Source organism: Leptonychotes weddellii, chromosome 15, assembly GCF_054177405.1.
Source record: "Leptonychotes weddellii isolate Sample4059 chromosome 15, ASM5417740v2, whole genome shotgun sequence".
NCBI classification, from domain to species: Eukaryota; Metazoa; Chordata; class Mammalia; order Carnivora; family Phocidae; genus Leptonychotes; species Leptonychotes weddellii.
Window position 1 is genome coordinate 33674456 of NC_138383.1, and position 19158 is coordinate 33693613.

Below are 19158 nucleotides of genomic sequence, written 5' to 3' on the forward strand. Positions count from 1 at the left end.
TTAAGAGCCCAGAGAACTATTATATCCCACAAGAGGAATCACAGCATGTCAGACCGAGAATGACCCTAAGGGAGCTTTTAATCCACGTCCCAAGCTTTATAGTTAAAGAGGAGCCATGCTGCAGGCCTTTGCAGTGATCTGGAGTGGGCCAACCAAAACCTTTCCCTGGCATTTTTGAACTGTCTGGGTTCTCGCCTGGGACTCCAAAGATGTGATCCCAGGGTTGGTAGGCACCATGTTGGTCATGTCATGTCTTTTCAGCATGACATCTCTGTATTGCCATGTTGCTGTCACAGGAGGAAGCCCCAGAAAAAGGATGAGAAAAATACAGCAGGGGCATGCCTAACATAGCTCCCAAGATTTCTGGAGCTGCCATTCTTCTAGTTCTTCCTTCCATTTATTTGCAGGCAATCTCAGCCTCGTTCCAGGAAGCTCTTTTCCTTTCCTTTTCTTTTTTTAAAATTAAACTGTATAAGTCAAAGCTCTTTCTGCCACAAGTTGAAGAAAACTTGACTCAACTGGCTTAAGCCCAAAGTGAATTTGTTGGCTCATGTAATTTAATAGTCGAGAAGGAGGGACAGCCTCAGACGTGGCTAGACGCAGGTCCACAAACACCTCACCAGGGCCTGGCTTCTTCCCCCCACCCCCACCATCTCTCAGCAAAGCTGCCTCTCCATGGCTTCCCCTCGTAGGAAGTCTTTCCCTTGGGGTGACAAGAAGGGCAGCAGCTGCCCCAACCTCAAGTGCCATCCAACAGAAAGTGACCAAATATGTGTAGGTGACACATGCAAAAGTTAAATGTCATCTTGGTTACACCAGCTCAGGTCTTGTGCCCAGCCTAGAACCAGTGTTACCAGGTGTGTTTATGTCCTAGGACTGGGGTAACAAAGTACCCCAGATGGTGTTTGAAACAATAGAAATGTACTATTTCACAGTCTGGAAGCTGGAAACCCCAAATCAAGATGGCAGATCCTTCTGAGTGCTGTGAGGAAGAGTCTGTTCTGTGCCTCTTCCTTGGCTTGTGGACACATCACCCCAGTCTCTGCCATTGCGTTTACTTGGGGTTCTCCCCATGCAGGGCTCTCTCTGCACAATAAGGACACCAGTTAAATTGGATTCAGAGCCCACCCAACTCCAGCATGCCCTCATCTTAACTAATTACATCTGCAACAACCCTATTTCCTAGTGAGGTCACATTCTGAGGTCCTGGGGGGCTAGGACTTCAACAGATGAATTCAACCCATAACATCAGGGGAATATGTTTAGCCAATTGGCATAGGCCCAGATCCTGTTCTTCAACCTGGAGCTTCCCCACCTAGGCCACAAGGACTGAGTGTAGAGAAGGGTGGATGCCTCTGACCCCCTCCGAAAGCCAAACTGGGCTATGGCTGCAGAAAGGGGGGATGGATGCTGGAGAGGCACACCACACATGCCCACTAAGCTGTTTTGACATGGGTTTCCAGTACTTGCAGGCAAGAAGCCCTAAGCAGTGCACTTTCCTTTCCATCCTCACCCTGACTCCTAGTCTTCCAGGCAATTCTTTAGGCCAGGAACCAGTAAAACCATGCACTTGCTTTACTCATCATGTATCTTCCACCAGGAATGCCTGGGCCCTACTTCCCTAACTTAATAACTCTCTGCACATCCTCTAAATCCTGTCCAACTGTGCCCGGACCAGAGGAAGGGCTCCATGCAGACAAGCCTGGCCCTCCTTTCTCCTCCCCTGGACCTGCCTCTTTCTGCACAAATCCTTGCTCAGTCCTGGCTTCCCTGCTCTTCCTTCTCCCAAGGCAGTGCCTCTGAACAGGCTTAACTATCTTATGAAAAGTCTCTGGGCATTAATATATCATTCACCCAAGAGCTTCCCAAATCTACCCACTCCTCACTGCCCTTGCCATGGCAGCCACACTCCGCACATTGCATTCCTCCTGTCCTGTTCCAAACTGTTCTGATGTTTAGCTCTTTGGGGACAACATTGCTGCAAAGCTCACATTGTCTCAGGATCACAACCAGCTCTGCATTCTTGTTCAACAGTTTCCCAGGGAACACTCCAACCCCAGAAGGCAGGGACCCCAGATTACATGAGCTCGATAGAGAGGCACATACCCTGGCTTTAGGGCAAAAAGCGCAGGGTTCAAGCCCTGAATCTGATGCATTAGTTAAATCACTGTGAGTACATTACTTAAGTCTCTGTGCCTCAGTTTTCTCATCTGAAAGATGGGGTGATTCTGTCAGCACCTTAAATCCCTGGAAGCGCTTTGTGGACTGAAAGGCACTAAGCACACATCATTCTTTATCTCCCTTAGTATTATGCTACTCGTCGGGTAAGAATTGCTTTCTGAGCCTGACCTCCTCAAGGAACTCTCTTTGGCAATAACCAACTCGCTGCGATCACTCCATTATTCCAGTAGGATGATGTATCATGATCCTTTTGTTCAGAGCTTATGGAGGCTCCCATGGGGAAAAAGTGGCTGTAGCCTTTTTTATAACCAGCTGGGTTACCTTGAGCAAGTGACTTAACCTCTCTGTTTCTCTTTTCCCTTATCTGCAAAAGGGAGTTGAAAATCTGTCCCTGCAGGGCTGTCTTGAGGCTGTGTGGAATGCAGTTTATAAAATATAAGCCTTGCACAATGGTTCCTTCCTGCCCCCCTCTCTTCACTTGCCCCAGCCTGGGGACAGGCTCCTCAGATGAAGGGGAGCAGAGTGTATTTTAGTTAAGAATCAGGATTCTCAGTGATATTTCTATTATTTCAGGGCAGTCATGAATTGGCATTGTTTTCCCTGATTAATTTCCCAGGCTAATCCTTAGAGGTCTATCAGGCTTCCCGTCAGGCCCTTCCTCTGGCCTCCTATTCTTGTAAAAATGAGAAAAGCAAGTTGCATCAAGAAAATTGCTTGTTATTTATATGTCCCAAGATGACCCCTACATGGAATAAGACAAAGGGGAGATATCCTTTTTATTTAATTTTATTAATTTATTTTATTTAATTTTTTATTGTTATGTTAATCACCTTACATTACATCATTAGTTTTTGATGTAGTGTTCCATGATTCATTGTTTGTGCATAACACCCAGTGCTCTATGCAGAATGTGCTCTCTTTAATACCCATCACCAGGCTAACCATTCCTCCCATTCCTCCCACCCCCTCCCCTCTAGAACCCTCAGTTTCCCACCCTGAACGTGCCCCATCTCCTCTGATCTCGGAAGCTAAGCAGGGTCAGGCCTGGTTAGTACTTGGATGGCGATATCGTTTTGAGCCTTTCCTCCAAGTACCCATCTGGGGATCCATGGGGAAGAGGGTCTTCTTGGATTCCTGACCAAGAATCAGGAAGGTTTACCCCAGAGCAAGACAGCATGTTAGGGAAGGTTGGGGGAATTTCATTCATTCATTCACTGAGTATTTACTCAACATATACAATGTGCCATGCAGGTTGCTGTTTGTGGGGCACCATGTTGAACAAGCTGACATGGTCTTGCTCTCCTCAGGAAGCTTAGAGTCTGCCAGGAAACACAACATTAAAACAATCCACAGTAACTATATCTTGATCTGCAACTACCCCCTGCCTCCTAAATCCTTCCTAAACCAGAAGCTTCTTATAAGGGCGAACACTTGAATTTTCAGGTGACAACTGGGAATTATTAGCCGTGTCAAGTCTCTGAACTATCCCATGCCAGGTATTCATTAGCTGTGGACTGAGCACTGCTACACCCCAGGCACCAGGGGTAAGAGTTACAAATATAACATCGTTCCCATCCTCCAGGAGTCCACAGCTGACTGAGGGACAGGGAAGCAGAAGGAGAGGGGCTCTGACTGGTGGGCACAAGGTACTGTGGGGCCAGAGAGAATGTGCAGCCACCTCAGTCTTGAGAGGAGTGGGGGAGAAACTTCTTGGAGAAATTGGCTCTGAGCAGACTTTTTCCATCCTTCCACCTTCACATCTATGTTGGGCAGTTGGGTCCAAGGCATTGTGTTCTCCTTCCCAGACTATGCCCCTATCTTTCTATCCTTCCAATCAATAGAGCCACCAGCCCCAAGTTCTCTGAGTCTTGACCAGTGCTTTAGGAAAAGACCATGAGGTTCCCATTTCCAGGCCTGTTCTACCTGTGTGGTTCCATTTATGGTCCACTCTTGTCCCTTCTCTGCCCTCAGCAAATCATGTTCAGCTCCTTTCCTCCCCGCTTAGGGCCTTTGTACCCACTGTTCTTTGTACTGGGAATGTTCTTTCCTCCCTTCTAGTCCAATGAGCTCATCCTTAGACCTCTGTTCAGTGTCAGTGTCCCAGGAATGGCTTTGCTCTCTGATCCCTGAGATGGTTGGCTTCTCCTCGCCCTCCCCTCCCCTCCCCTGGTTCCCTGTGCGTGGCTGTCACAGCGATCACCACGGTTTTCAGGGGTGTGCTCAGTGGCACAACCCCCTGTCAGTTCTGTGAGCACAGGGACCAGGTCCGTGTCACCACCAGCCCCAGGGCCGGGCAGAGAGCCTGGCGCCCAGGAAATGCTCCATACATATTTAGTGAAGGGAATAAAGAGGGCTAGAGCACTGCCATCCCCACCCCCACCCTGGGCTTTCTAAAGACAACAGGAAACAGGGACACAAGGGCAACATGAGCTCCCAGAGAGCTATACTTCCACCTGCAGTAAGGGGGCTTAACTGGGTTTAGTGACTGAGAAAAACAATGTCGAAGAGGAAAAGCCTCCAGACTGGGGTTATTTTTCCCTCTTCCTTTCCCAGGAAATGAGAATATTGATGGAGATGGCCATAGTACTGGGAGAAGCAGAGAAGCTTCTGTACACAGAACCAGGACCAAAGATGCATGCAGTCTGAGCTGCTCAGATCACAGAAGGCAACAGTCTGGGGTCCACCTGGGTGCCCACCATAATCTATGGCAAGGTTCTGAAAGCTTATATCTCAAGTGAAGGCCATAACAAGGGGAAGGTGCAGTGCCTGCACTTGCGTGCCCCTGAGAGCAGGTGCTTCCTTAAATTTTGTGCCCTGGACACTCTGCTTGCCTTCCCTAGCCCCAGCGCCTTCTGGAGACTGCCGCCTCGCTCTCCAGGAGCCTTTAATTCAGTCCTTCTTTGCAGGTGGTTCTGTTGCATAGACAGGCTTGGGAATTGCTTGGCTAGAAACTCCTGAGAAGACAAGAGTGCAGATAGGCTCAGGTGCACAGCAGGTCAGAGGCCCCTGCACCTGTCAGGGATTGCCTGTGAGTGATAAGGGTGACCGCCTAGACCCAGGACATCACCCGGTTTCTGTCTCCATAGCTAATCTGCAGAGCTAAGGTGAGCTAAGAATGAGCTAGAGGGGGAAATTCAGTCAAAAGAAAACTGTGTTCAGAATGCTCAGAAGTGGGCAGTCTGGGCTCCCGGGTACATTATGTTTTCATAGGTCTGAGTTCTTCAGAGGGTCCATTCCAGTTCTGCCATAAGCCCCTCTCCCATTGCTCCTACCTGGGTGCAGTCTGGCAGGTCCAAACAATGGCTTTCCCAATGCCAGAACTGTGTGTGTGGCACAGCATGCTGCTTCTCAGACCCAGAAGACTTTCTGAATGATGTCAACCTGCTACTCTTTGTGCACTTCCTGTGACAACAAGGAGCTGAACCCAATGCACCTTATTTTGTTGATACATCACCATATTCGTGGGAAGAAGGTCTTGTTGGCCTCCTTTTTCAGAGAAGGAAGATGAGACTTAGAGATAAAATGCCTCACCCAAAACCACACAGTCTGGATATGTCCCAGGATTATATGGTCCAAACACTGAACTCTTAGGCACTGTGGCACTGTTCATGTCCATGACAGAGGAGTCAATGATTAGTAGCCCCATATCAGAAGTCACAGTGTCTCCAGGGATCCAAGGGAACCTGAGCATGAGAAAGGGCCAAGGCCATCCTACGGATCTCCAAACAGAGCCGGTGCTCTGAAGGCTGGTGTTGGCATTTCTCAGGTCTCAGAAGGCTTAGGCTCGACTCTCTGTACCGGCTGGGGAAAAAACAGCTGGCTGTCTTCTGGGTGACAGGAGTCCTGGCTAAGGAATGAGAACCTGGCCCCAGAGCCCCACTGCCTGGCCCTGGGACCCACGTAGACCTTTCCTTTCAGAGTCTCTGCTGACCAAACTACAAGACCTATGAAGGGGGAGGTAATCCAAGGGAAAATCGAATCAGATAGCCGGTAAGAATGGTCCTGCCTGTATGTTCAGAGTCTTGAGTATAGTCACTCCTACAGTGGACAGTCAGTGGGTGATGGAGGGCCATGGGTCAATGCTATCGGTGCTAATTAGATGAGTAAACCCCATCCTGGGAGACTTCAGTGCTCCTTGAGTTTAGTGGGTTCTGAATACGGATGGCCTGGAATCATTTCTCGATCTAAGACCCCGCCCCAGGGTGGAGGGCGGGAGAACGCTCTCGGGGAGGAAAGATGGCGGCCACCAGCAAGGTGAGGCTGCGCCCATGCTAGGCCCTCCCCAGGGACAGAGCTAGAATGGGAGCATTCCCATTTTATGTAAAGGACCATAAAAGAGAGGAGAAAATGGAAGAAGAAGGGAGCTGGTGAGAGAAAGCCGAAAGACCAAAAGGGGCAAGGGAGCATGAGAGAAAGAAAGGAAAAGGAAGGTAGGGGAGAGAAGAGACGCTATGGAGGCTGCTGAGGGTCAAAAAGTGTCAGGGATCAAGTGCAGGGGTTGGAACAATACACTGTGGTTGTGCAAGATGGGAGGACACCCTGAGAGGGGGCTTGGGGGAGGGGCACACGGGGTCTCTTGCCTTTGTTTCTGACACCTACCTGTGAATTACCTCAAAATAAGATGTTTAAAATAAAATGTGTCAGGGAACCATACCTGTAGATACATGACAAGAAGGACAAGACATCCAAAGGAGGTTGTGGCACCCTTTGAGAACATCCGGCCCAGATCAAAGGGGAAGATAAAGTCCAGCCGCGGTGTGGCCCAGCCCAGCAGGTGCCCCGGCCCACAAGAAGCCAGAACTGCACTTCCCTTGCTAGGCCCAGTGATACACGTATTTGCCAAAACGCTCCCCTCTGAACTGCTCATTTGGAAAACTGGCTCTGACATTAAAAAAAAAAAAAAAAAGTCGAGGTACTGGAGAGAATTCAGCTGCCTTCGGTTGGAAACCCCTGCTCAGAGGGAGGGGATGCCACAGGACCGAATCCTCCTCCCCCAGGCCACATGTCGGGGAGAGAAGCGCATGGAACAGTTATCCAGGTGGCCTTCCCACCATCCACAAACCAGCCAACCTCCCCTAAAAGAGCTGGCAATCATGGCAAAGGGGTTGGGCGGGCTGTTCACTGTCACACATGTAAAATGGATTACAGACAATGCAGATGTGCATGGGGGACCCCCTGCCCCCCACCTCCCCAGCACCAATGTTAGAAGCAAGCCCAAGTCCCAGGCCACCCTCCCCAGAATCTTCACTCAGTGTAGCATTGGCCTTCAATTAGGACCAAGAGCTGGAATGGGACACAGAGAGGAAAGGTGTGTTCACTTCACAAAGGGAGCATGATTTGGGCAAGAGGAGATGCAGTGTCTGATTTTCTGAGCTTCTACATGGGAAGGTTACTGACAGACGGAAGGGCCGTCCTTTACAAGAAAGGACCCAGGAAAACCTCACGCTGACCTTGTCCATGCTGTGTGCGCACTTCTCCTGGAACCCTCACCACCTCTAGGACATCGGGCTCATCATCCCCATTTTGTAGATGAAGAAAATGAAGCTAACTCACTGGATGAACGTGCCCAAACTAGAAAGCAACAGTGCCGCCATGCAACTCTGGGGATTTTATTCCTAGCTCAGCTCAGTCTGCAAACGGGACCAATAATGGCACTTGCCTCATAGAATCAGCGTGAAGATTAAACATGGTACAGGATATAAAGCACTTAAAACCCGCTGCATGATTCATCCTTAATATGTGCTGGCTACATTATTATTACACTATTGGTATTGCAACTTCTAGCAAGGCCCTATGTTGGTAATGGACCTAGAACCAACGACAAATGAAAAGTAGTTAAAGGAACTGGAAATACTTATGCTAGAAGGAAAAGGTTATAGGGAGACAGGATTTTAATCCTTAAAAATCCAAAAATCTGCTACAAAAAAGATCAGACTTGCTCAGCTCTTTCCGGAGGGCAAATATAGGGCAAATAAGACAAAAGTATAGGGGATGAGATTTAAGCTCCCGCATAAGGAAGACACTCAAAATGAATGAACTCCCTAAAGTGGGTTCGTATCCCTGCCTCCCTCTGTCTTCAGCGGAACAGTGTGGTCATAGGCAGAGGTGCTGCCTAAGCATCACACGGGGACTCTAGATTCAGGCCAGGCTGCCAAGAGAGGAGCTTGCCTGTCAGTCACTGGGGGAAGTTGAGATTTGTTGGCCAGTGGCTTCAAACCACTAGGACCTGGCCTCTCAGAGTGACTGGGCTTCCTCTAGGGTTCAAATTACTATGTCAGATCAGCTCAATGAAAGTAATTGCATATGTTCCTAATGCTGCAATTAAAGAAACTCATTGGCAAGTAGTGTTCAGCAAAAATCCATTTTTAGAGTTTTTCCTTTTTTATTAGCCGCTCTCCCATAGAAATAGTCTATGCATGCAGTAAATCAGAAGCCAGTATGTGGAAAGTTTCCGAGGAGCCAAAGGATTGTATGGGGATAATATAAGAATAAAAAAATTAAAAAAAAAAAAGAAAGAAAGAAAATGGCGAGATGAATTGCAGGCAGAGACAACAGCACGGCTGAAGGCAGAGATTCGTAAATTGTCTTGGCAAGCAGCTCTTGGGCCTGGGTGCCCAGCATCGTGTTGGACCCGAGGGAAGGAATCCAATGATGGGTTGTCCCTTGCCCGTGATCAGCATGGGCGTTCTGGTCCATGCTGTCTTTGTGCTTCACCAAGAGATTTGGTCTGGATGCCTGTGCCTCTGAAGGTGTGGGAATTGCAAATGGGAAATGAGAGGAATGACTTGGAAGAAACGACAAAACGACAAGGGGCCCTATTGTGTAGAGGGGGGTTGGTGGAGAGGAGGGCTGGAGAGATGGAGATGGAGGAGGAAGAGTGAGGGGGTGCCTGGCTGGTCAGGGCAAGTGCTAAAGAACAGCTCCTCATGAACTAAGCAGGTGGGTCCCTCAGAACAGAAATTCAATAAGAGATTCTGGATCCAGCTGGGGTGGTCCATTGGTTAAGGGTCAGGAGAACAAACAAACACAACAGGGACAGGATTCCAGCCACCCTTGGTGATAATGCCAGATGATTTGACCTAAGAATCCATGTGGGTATTTTGCCTAAGGAAATCAGTCAGCACAAAGATCCTCATTGCAGATGATCCAGCACTTGAGAAGGGCTGAGTTAAAAAATCACAGGCCACCCAGTGAAGTGTCATGTAGCCATTAATTATTACAACCAGCAAGACTGTCCAATAATATGAGAACCTTTTTATAAGACTCTAAATCAAAGGTTGGCAGGGTTTTTTTTTTTCTTCTGTAAAGGGCCAGATGGTAATATTTTTGCTTTGCAGACCTTACAGTCTTTGTTGCAACTACCAACCCTGCCATAGTGTGAAAGCAGCCACCCATAGTATGTAAAGAATGGGAGTGACTATAACCAATAAAACTTTATTTATAAAAATAGGTAGTGGGCCAGGTTTGGCCCCAGGGTTGTTTTAAATGACAAACACAAAACAAAGTTGTATATATTCATTATGATTACAACTATATAAAATATGAGTTTGAATGGTCTAGAAGGAAATAAGCAAACCTGGAATGGGTAATTGAGTTAGGATAGTGGAATTATTGTGGGTTTTCTTTCTTATTTGTGGGGGGAAGGCAGGCTTCTCTGGTCACTTGAATACTCAGGACTCACATATATCTCCAAGGAGGCATGGAGGGACCTAAATCCCCATTTCCCAAACATGATATCATCCTGGGGTTTCTCAATGAATGCTTGGTGAGTCAGTGAACACCTAGGAAGGCCGGGCCTCACAGTGCTCTGCCCTCAACCAGGGAGCCCATTTTTGTCTACGGAGGTGGAGTCAGATCTGAGACTTTGTCCAGTTCAGCTGAGGAGGTTGCCCTAGACTGGGATCTGATGTCCCAGAGATGGAGTGGTGGGCACCCGAGGCAGTCTCAATGTCCAGGGCCCATTAGCTGACTCTGGTAGAAGCTGGGGGTAAAAACCACAGGTGTAGGGTCATAGGTTTCAGTAGATGTTCTAGGAGATGATGGGGGTGGGCAGGCTGAAGGGGGGCCCTTTCTGGTTTAAAGCACTGGCTTTGGAGTCAAACAGAATTGATCAGCTATGTGTCTTTGGACATGTCTTGTCACTTCTTTGGGCCTTTATTTCCACATTTGTATCATGGGGATAGTAATACCCAGCCTGCAGGGTGTGGCAAGCATTAAATGAAATCATGAGACACTCCCTACACAGGTGACTGACTCAGAAGAAGCCATCAGTAATGGTGGCTCTTAGCTAACAGGGTCAGGGGCTGGACTGGGCCATGCCCAATGGATAGCCTTGCCCAAGAGTCAGGTGGGGCCAGCCATGGTCCCAGAGTGTCCCAGAGTGTCCCAGCTCTGAACCTCTGGACCATCAGAAAAGTATGTGGCCTTTTCGCTGGAGAGGCCAGAAGGCAGAGGACACAGTGGCCAAGGGCATCATCTCATTAGGCAGGGATTGAGGTTGTGACCCAGGCATCTAGGTCAGACCAGAGGGAGGAGTCCCCAGACCAATCGGAAGTGAGAAGCCTCACAAGGGGCTCAGTGTCAGATCTAAGAAAGAACCATGTGAGAGGCCAGGTGTGCCAAGATCACCTCATCTAGGGACTGAGAGACACCCCATTCACTCTGAAGTGGGCTGGGGTACCCAAACATTTTCACAAGGGACTGACTGTGGGGGGATAGGGCTGGCCCGACCTAAAGGCTTTGGGTGGGCTTGGGTGTGAGTTTTAGGGATGTGGTGGGATTGTGGAAGAATTCTTTACAGGAGAATCTTTTATTGTACATTTTTAAATGGTCGAGATGATAAATTTTATGTTATGTATATTTTACCACAATTAAAAATAAAAATCAAACACATTCACCGAATGTAGCAAACGAACACAAGTATAAAAATAAACATGTTAGGGCTTAAAAAGAAAATGCATTAAATTAAATACTTATCTAGCCTTCAAAAAAAAAAATGTTTACCAAATCTGACAGATGTGGCCCTGATGATAAGGCCAATAATGAAGGTTATGCACATTGTACTCTGCAAAGTGTTTGTGTGTGTGTTGATGAAAAGAAAAGAAACAGGTTTCCCAAGACTAGATGATGACCCGTGGATAGGTGTGGAGGTAACAACGTACCAATCTCTCTGGAATGGAGGTGTCATAGGAAGGCAGGATGGCATCTCAAGAGACAAACGGGGTGGGCAATTAGCAACCAAGTTGCCCCCCGTTTCCAATATTGGCTCTGCCTCCTACTCTGTAAATTGATACCTAACCTTCTGACTGATAGCTAAGCTCCACAGAGAAACGTCTGGGTGCCCGGCATGGTAGCAAGCACTTAATGTACACGTTCTCATTTACTGCTCACAACAACCCTATGGGAGAAGAGCTGTTACTGTCCTCATTTTGCAAACGAGGAGGCTACAGCATGAAGAGGTTGTCACTTGCAATGGGTCACATGGCTTATAAAGAGACAAGCTAGGATTGGAACTTAGACCCTCTGACACTGCGCTTAGTTGTCCATGCTCTTAGCTGTATGACCTTGAGCAGATTTCTTGACCCCTCTGGACCTTGGCCTCATTGGTATCAAGGGGGCCCCTCTCCCAGCTCTGGCCTTGCAGGGTGGAACAGGAGGTGATGAGGGAGAGGTACCTGCTAGAGGACTTGGCTTGCCCGGCGGAAGGCTCTGAATTTAACCTCATCAGCAGAAGAAAACCACCACAGGTCCTGCTATTTCATTTTTTAAACTTACCTCCTGGCCACAGGCAAAAATGAATTCCTCTTTACGGGAAAGAAAGCCTCGCACAATCACATCAGATGCTTTGTGTAAAACTCTCATAGGAAATGAAAAGAACCCCTTTTACTAGTGAGGGATGGTTTCAAAAGCCAGTCTTTCAGCACCTGCCTCTCTCTCTCCCACCGCACCCCTGCCTAGAGCCAGGCCATGACTGGGGCTACCCCACCTCCTTCCTGACAGCCGGCCAGGGAGAGAAACAAAATTCAGCTGGGCTTTAGCCCTCTTCCTTCAGTGCGTACCCCTCCCGGCTCCCGAGCAGCATGCCAACAGCTGTCTGGGCAGAGAGCCGGCAGGTGGAGAGCGGGAGGAATGGCGACAGCTCCCCCACTTCTGGGCCACCGCTCAGGATGCTGAGGCATTCGCATCCAAGAGGCACACAGGTCGACCAGGGAGCCGGTCAGGCTGTTTGTCCTCTTCTCGGGCCCCGTGGCCTATCAAGACATTGTTTGGCCATCACCTTAGGGGGACAAGTATCCCCACCCTCATCCTGCCCCTTCAGATTAATTCCCAATGGAGATCCATGAAGCCTCCTGACCCTTGGAGCAGAGTCATAAAAGAACTCTTCCATTCTTTCCCTTCACCATCTTCTGTGGATGTCAAACCATATGTCAGGCATCGGACCAGGTTCCAAGAATGCGTGCGAAAGCCATTTGAGGCCGCGAGTGAGTCCGGCTGAAGTCGGGCGGCCCTGCTTCAAAGCTGACTCTCCCACAACAGCTGGGTGAGCTCTCAAAAGTGACTTGACATGTCTGTAACTCAGCAACATCTGTAGTAGGGATCCTACGAGTCCCCACGATGTGGAGTCAGTATAGGCAAAGCCATCGGAACACGAGCGGGCACCCCTAAGCACAAGTCAGCTGTCAGCCATCGCCTGTGTTGTGCCCAGGGCGTCCTGGATTGGGGTGAGGGGGAGAGAGGATGAGAGAGGTTCTGGGGCCGATGGCTAGGGGGTCAGCCTGAGTCGGTGGAGCGGCAGCACACTTAGAAGGGGAAGGGAAGAGGAGCTTGGAGCTGGCAGATAAAGCAGGAGTCACGGGCACTGCTCAGAGTCAGGGGCAGGGCAGCAGCAGAGAGGGGGAGGGGAGGCAGGCCTGGACACAGCAGAGCAGACACGGCTGAGCCAGCTCTGGAGCATAACCTTGGAAGGCTCGGATCAGCTCACCTCCACCGTTCATCAGCAACTGCGCGCTAGTAGGTTCCCTTAGGACAGGGCACCCACTCTGGGGCATGCATTTCATGCTGAATATTTAAGCTCCAAAATATCCCCCAAGTTCCTGAATTCTGTTGTTCCTAGTCTGTCACCCAGAGGACGCTTGAAGCAAACTCCTTGACACAGTGAGGACCCTTGAGAGAAGCAACAAGGAAGAGCGTACAGAGCTGACTGGACCCTGCTGCACCAAGGTTCGGGGACTGGTGGGAGCTCACATACCTTGCTGGCTCTAAAGAAAGAGGAAATGACCTAAATAAAGCATTGTGTAAATATCCAGTCATTATAATATCATTTAAGTTTAGGTACTTAAGGAATATTGAAGGGTGCAGGGCATACTAACTGTATACATCAATAAGTGGATAAAAGCAAGTTACAGAACAGTGTACACAGTTGGAGCTAAACTAGTCTGCCCAGCCTCACTCTCCCCGTCCTGTCCTGGCCAGGAAGGCAGCATCCTTGGATTCTAACCCTGCTTTTCCCCAGCTGCTGGCTTGACCATAGGTGACTATTTGTAATAGTGTCTCCAGTACATTCTATGAAGGTCTGTCATGGCGAGCACCTTCCCAACGCCCATTGTCCACCCAGGGTCAGTTAGAAAGAGTCTGATGAACTGATCTGCTCTTAGGAGTTGACATTCTTAACTTTTTAGAACTGCACAAATTGGACCCAAGCTCGAATCAGAGCCCCGTGTGGCTGGTCCACACTGAGGTATGCTATAAATGTAAAATACACACTCGATTCCAAAGATGTAATACCAAAAAAAAAAAAAAGTAAAATGTCTCAGTAAAATGTTTTATATTGGTTAGGGTTGAAAAAATAATATTTGCATATATTGGGTTGAAAATAATATATTATAAAAATAAATGTCACCTGCTTTTAGTCACTTTAGTGAGGCGACTAGAAAATTTTTAATTACCTCTATGGCTTGTGTGATATTTCTATGACCCACACTGCTGTTAAGGGGAGTGCATTTCAGGGGGATGTCACCACCTTGGCCCAAAGCAATGTCTCTGATGGAGCGTCCCCAAGAGGGTGGCCTCCCTGCGTGCCTTGGTAATGTTGCTCTTTTTGCCGACGAATGATTAGTCCTGCTGTATCTGTTCCCTGTTGCTGCTGTAACACATTACCAGAAATAGTGGCTTAAGCAACACTAATTCATTCTCTTCCAGTTCTGGAGGTCAAAAGTCAGACCTCAGATCTGCTGGGCCAACGTCAAGATGCTGGCAGGGCTGGTCCTTTCTGGAAGCTCTGAGAGGACAATCTGACTCCTTGCCTTTTCCAGCTTCTAGTGGCCACTTGTGTTCTTTGGCTTGTGGTCTCTTCCTTCTCCTAACGAGATCACATTACTCTGATATCTGTTTTTGTTGTCACATCACCTTTTCCTCTCTGTCCCCTGCCTCCGTCTTATAAGAAGCCTTATGATTACATTGGGCTACCTGGATAATCCAGGATACTCTCAGAATACTTAAACTCATCATTCTTGCAAAGCTTCTTCTGTCCTATAAAGCAGTACTCACAGATTCTGGGGATTAGGATGTGGACATCTCAGTCTTCATGCAGATGATACAATAAAGGCCCAGAGAGGTTTAGTGACTTGGATGAACTCGCCCAGCTGAGAAGAGCCCACACTGGGAGAAGCTTCACCCCCTTGCTGGCAGAGAACCACACTGGGTCAGAAGAAGCAGCCCTGCCTGCTCCCTCCCCTGTAAACCCTTCAATACTCTGTGACCTTGTCTGATCTTGTGCTCTTGCAGACCATCTTCAGGTTAATGGCTCTCCAGCCCCTTTGGAAACTGCCCAGTTGTGTGGCTGTATCAGGAGACCCATAGTAACAAGACTCCGGCAAAACTGCAGTCAAAGGGGCAGCTGAAAACCGGTTCACAGCAGATGGCAGGCTGGACAGAGCCCACACCACCGTGCTGGCAATGCGCTGGCCAGTGACACGGGTTTTATTAATCAGGGACAGAAGGAATCGGCTCAGCCTCCAGGTGGCTGGAAGCTGTGAGGATCTGTGTGGCACAGGAACACAGGAGGCCCCACTCAGCAGTGGTTTTTCTTCTCTGACAGGCCTTCCTTCAGCCTAAAGCCTTCCTGCCCACTCCTGCCTCCATGCAGGCTCCCCTCAGACTCCCACCCCATTCATCTCAGTCCTTCCTTGTCACTTATTTTTCATCATGTCGGCAGATGATGCACTGCTCACTGAGGAAATGGAGTCAAGGAAAGGAAAACATCTCAGCCTCATGAACAAGAGGTTCTGTGGTGTTCCCAACCATCTGCTCACTCTCGGTTCCCATGGCCAGGCCCATCCTGGCTGGTGCTCTGGAACAGGTGAGGCTGTACTGGGGTGGGAGACCAGTGCCCTTGGCTGGGCCTGGAGACTGGGTTGCTGCCCTGTAAGGTCAGGACTGGATATAGGGAGGGAGTGTGGAAATGAGATAGAGAACAAGCACACAGCCGGGGTGAGGCATCATGAGACCTGGGTGCAAGTTCTAGACCCAAGGTCACTGTGGCTCCCTGGCCCCTGACTCCTTGTCTGTGGAATGGATGTAAGTGGACATTCCCACCTCTCAGGGCTATTGAGAGCATGAGATGAGAATATGGATGTGGCTGTACGTTGCAAATGTAAAGTACACTTCAAAAATGAAGGCTATTATGAAAAGCCAGAACAAGATTGGGAATGTAAACCTGGAGCCAAGTTTAAGGCCAGGCCTGGACAGCAGAAGGTCCGAAACACTGAGGGTTGAGTTAAGGCTGTGGTCCTCAAACCAAGCAAGCTGCTGGGGAAAGTGATAGAGGGTCAGATAACCAGGCCAGTGTGGGTGAAGGGCCGGAGGCCTCTAACAGACTGGCACCTGCATGCCGCAGGTGAGGCTCCAGAAGGAACGTGGAGAGGTAGAGCAGGCTAAGTCTGACAACCACCTGGAAGGAACGTGGACGTCATCCAGAGGACAGCAGAGCGATAACAAAGGTTCAAGCGGAGTGCCAGGACCTGATCTGCATTAGAGAGAACTGGCTGGCTGGAGCATGGATTGGTTCGGAGGCAGGAAAGGCCAGACAGGGCAGACCTGAGCATGGTCACGGATATGGGGAGACAGAGTGTTTCCAAAAAAGGAGAGGGCAGCAGAGCCAACCACTGCCAGAGATCAGGTACTCTGTGACATGAGAAGCATGCAAATGAGGTGATCAGGGGGCAGCAATTTCCTTGGGAGGGTGAATCCGGGTAGTGGGAACGGAGGGGGGAATGGAAGGAGGTGGAGCGGGACAGGGGCTCAGGCACATTGGTCAAGTGTGTGCTCAGTGAGGGAGACAAGAGCCAGAGCTGTAACCAGGGAAAGAAGTGCACCAGGTCAAGAGTTGTTTGTTGTGGTTTGGGTTTGTTTTTGTTTTTGTTTTTTAATGGAGAATAAACCTTAAGCAGGTTTAAATGCTGGTGTAATGAATCAATAGAGAGACAGAGGTTGAAGGCAGAGAAGAGAGAAATCATTCAACAAATATTTCTCAGACACCTGTTATGTGCCCGGTAGTGTTTTAGGCACAGGGGACACAGCAAGGACAAAGATTTATGGACTCTTCCTTCTTGTGAATGGATAATCAATGGAGCAGCCTCTTCATGAAGGGAGAAAACTTCAGGATTCAGAGCACAGGTTGAGGATCAGCCACTGACAAAAGAAAAGGTGGAAAAGAGCACAAATACAGGTTAATTGGTAGGTGTTGTGCCAAGCAGTTGAGGGAATTCTTGTTTGATGGCTTTTATTTTTGCTTCAAAGTAGGAAGCGAGGTCCTCTGTTGAGAGGACAGGAAGAAGTTTGGGGGAGCAATGAAAATTTGAAATAACCACTATGAAGAGTGAGCAAATGTGGGAGGAAGGGACAGTCAGGGGGGCTCAGAACAGGCAGCACCCCAGGCCTCATAGGCATAAGAAAGCATGAATTCATGAAGGAACATACCTGTGGCAGTTGCCTTCAACAGCCCAGGCATAAGAGGACAGGAAAAGAGTTTAATTTATGCACAACTGGAATTTTGCAGAACAGGCACAGGAGGTGAAGACATGGCAAGGAAAGTTGATGGTTGATGGGATGGACTAGTGAAGACCAGGCTAGAGAGGAGGAATGAAAAAGTGGTTGATGGAGGATGGTTGAGAAGTCAAGGACTGGGGGTCTTGAAGAGGTCAAAGAGCAACCTTGGAAGGAGAGCCAAGTGAGGGACCAGGAGGGAAAGGAAGGAGGCTGAAATGGGAGAGAAGGAGGTGTGGGTATGAGATTCTATAGGTGGTGACTTTCCTGGTGATGGCCAGGTCCAAGAGTGGCCTTGGGGATGGTGGTGGGGGGCGGTGTTGCTGAAAGGGGGCATGGAGGGAAGTCTTTGGGGTTGAGGGCTACTACAGTTGTTCACGAGGATGGTTGGGTTTGGGATGGAGAGCCAGGCTGAATCAGATGCCTAGACTCTCCCTGCAGCATGACCAGGAGACATGTATAGGAAGGAAGGAGGGAGGGAGGAAGGGAGGGAGGGAGGGAAGGAGGGAGGGAGAGAGGAAGGAAGGAAGGAAGGAAGGAAGGAAGGAAGGAAGGAAGGAAGGAAGGAAGGAAGGAAGGAAGGAAGGAAGGAAGGAAGAGGACAGTGGTTACTCCTTCCTATTGCCCTTAGGAGAAGCCCAGCTCCTTACCAGTCTTAGAAGGCATGCCCTGCGCCCAGCCTCCTTCCCCAGTCTCATCTCTTGCTTTCTTGCTCCTCTGTTGCTGTGCTTCACCCCCTCAAGGACTCTTTTCAGTTCCATGTGTATGAAGCCCTTTCTCCTTCAGGCTTCCAGATATTCCCCCTCCACAGGCTCCACCAGCTCTCTTCATGTGTGGCTCCTTCCTAGGTTTCAGGTCCCAGTTGGAATTTTCATTTCCTTGGGGAAGACCTAGCCCCACCCCATTTAAATCAGTCCAACATGTTATTATTGCTCATAGCACCCTGTTCTTTTCCTCAATATTTATTTCTCTGTGTACTTAATGTCTGTGTCCTCCAACTAGACAGAAAACTCCACCTGGGCAGGCTATGACATTTTTGTTCATCTTACATCCCCAGCTCCTAGCAGAGTGGCTAGCATAAAATGGCAACCAGTAAATAGTGTGGAATGAATTTAAAAATGGAATAAGAAGATGGCAGCCACACCCCAATGGAACAGTCAATCTGTATTACTTAACTTCTTCAAATATCCCAAGCCACTTCTAGCTTCCATGCCTTTTTCTGTCTGGAATGGCCTTCCTTGGACTTTGCCTGGCTGATGCCAACTTATCCCTAACACAAAGCATAACTTCCAACATGAAGCCCTTCTGACCATCCTGGGATGCCATGGCCAGAGCATCTCCATTTGCTTGTCTGTCTCCTCCATTCAAGTGTGAGGTGCTTGAGGACAGGGATATGGTCATGGCTCTATGGATACCCAGTGTCTAGGATACAGTAGGGCATGGTGAGGATCTGATGAAACAAGTCAATGCAAATGAGTGAAGGCTCCCTTTACTCTTAAGTCATCCATTATTTAAAGCACAAATTGCAAAAGGTTAAAGCTGGAAGGAACTAAAGAGACATTTTAGTCTTGCCCTCAATTTATAAATGAGGACAATGGAGCCTAGAGATGGGAGCATGTTTCTACAAGTGCTACAGCAAGACAGGGGCAGAGCGAGAGCCAGAATCTCTTCATATTGACCCATAATTCAGAGCTGTTTCTACCGCACTATGGGGCCTCCCAATATATTTGTACTGCCCTGAAATTTGAATTTAGAAATTTTGAAAAATGAAGTTCTAACAAGAACTCTCAGATGTTACTGGTATGAATGTGAATGGACACATCCATTTGGGGGAGAAATTTGGCAATATTTTGGATTGATAAAAAGAGAACACATACCATGTGATCCAGCAATTATACTTCTGAATATATACATATCCTGCAGAACATTTTTTTT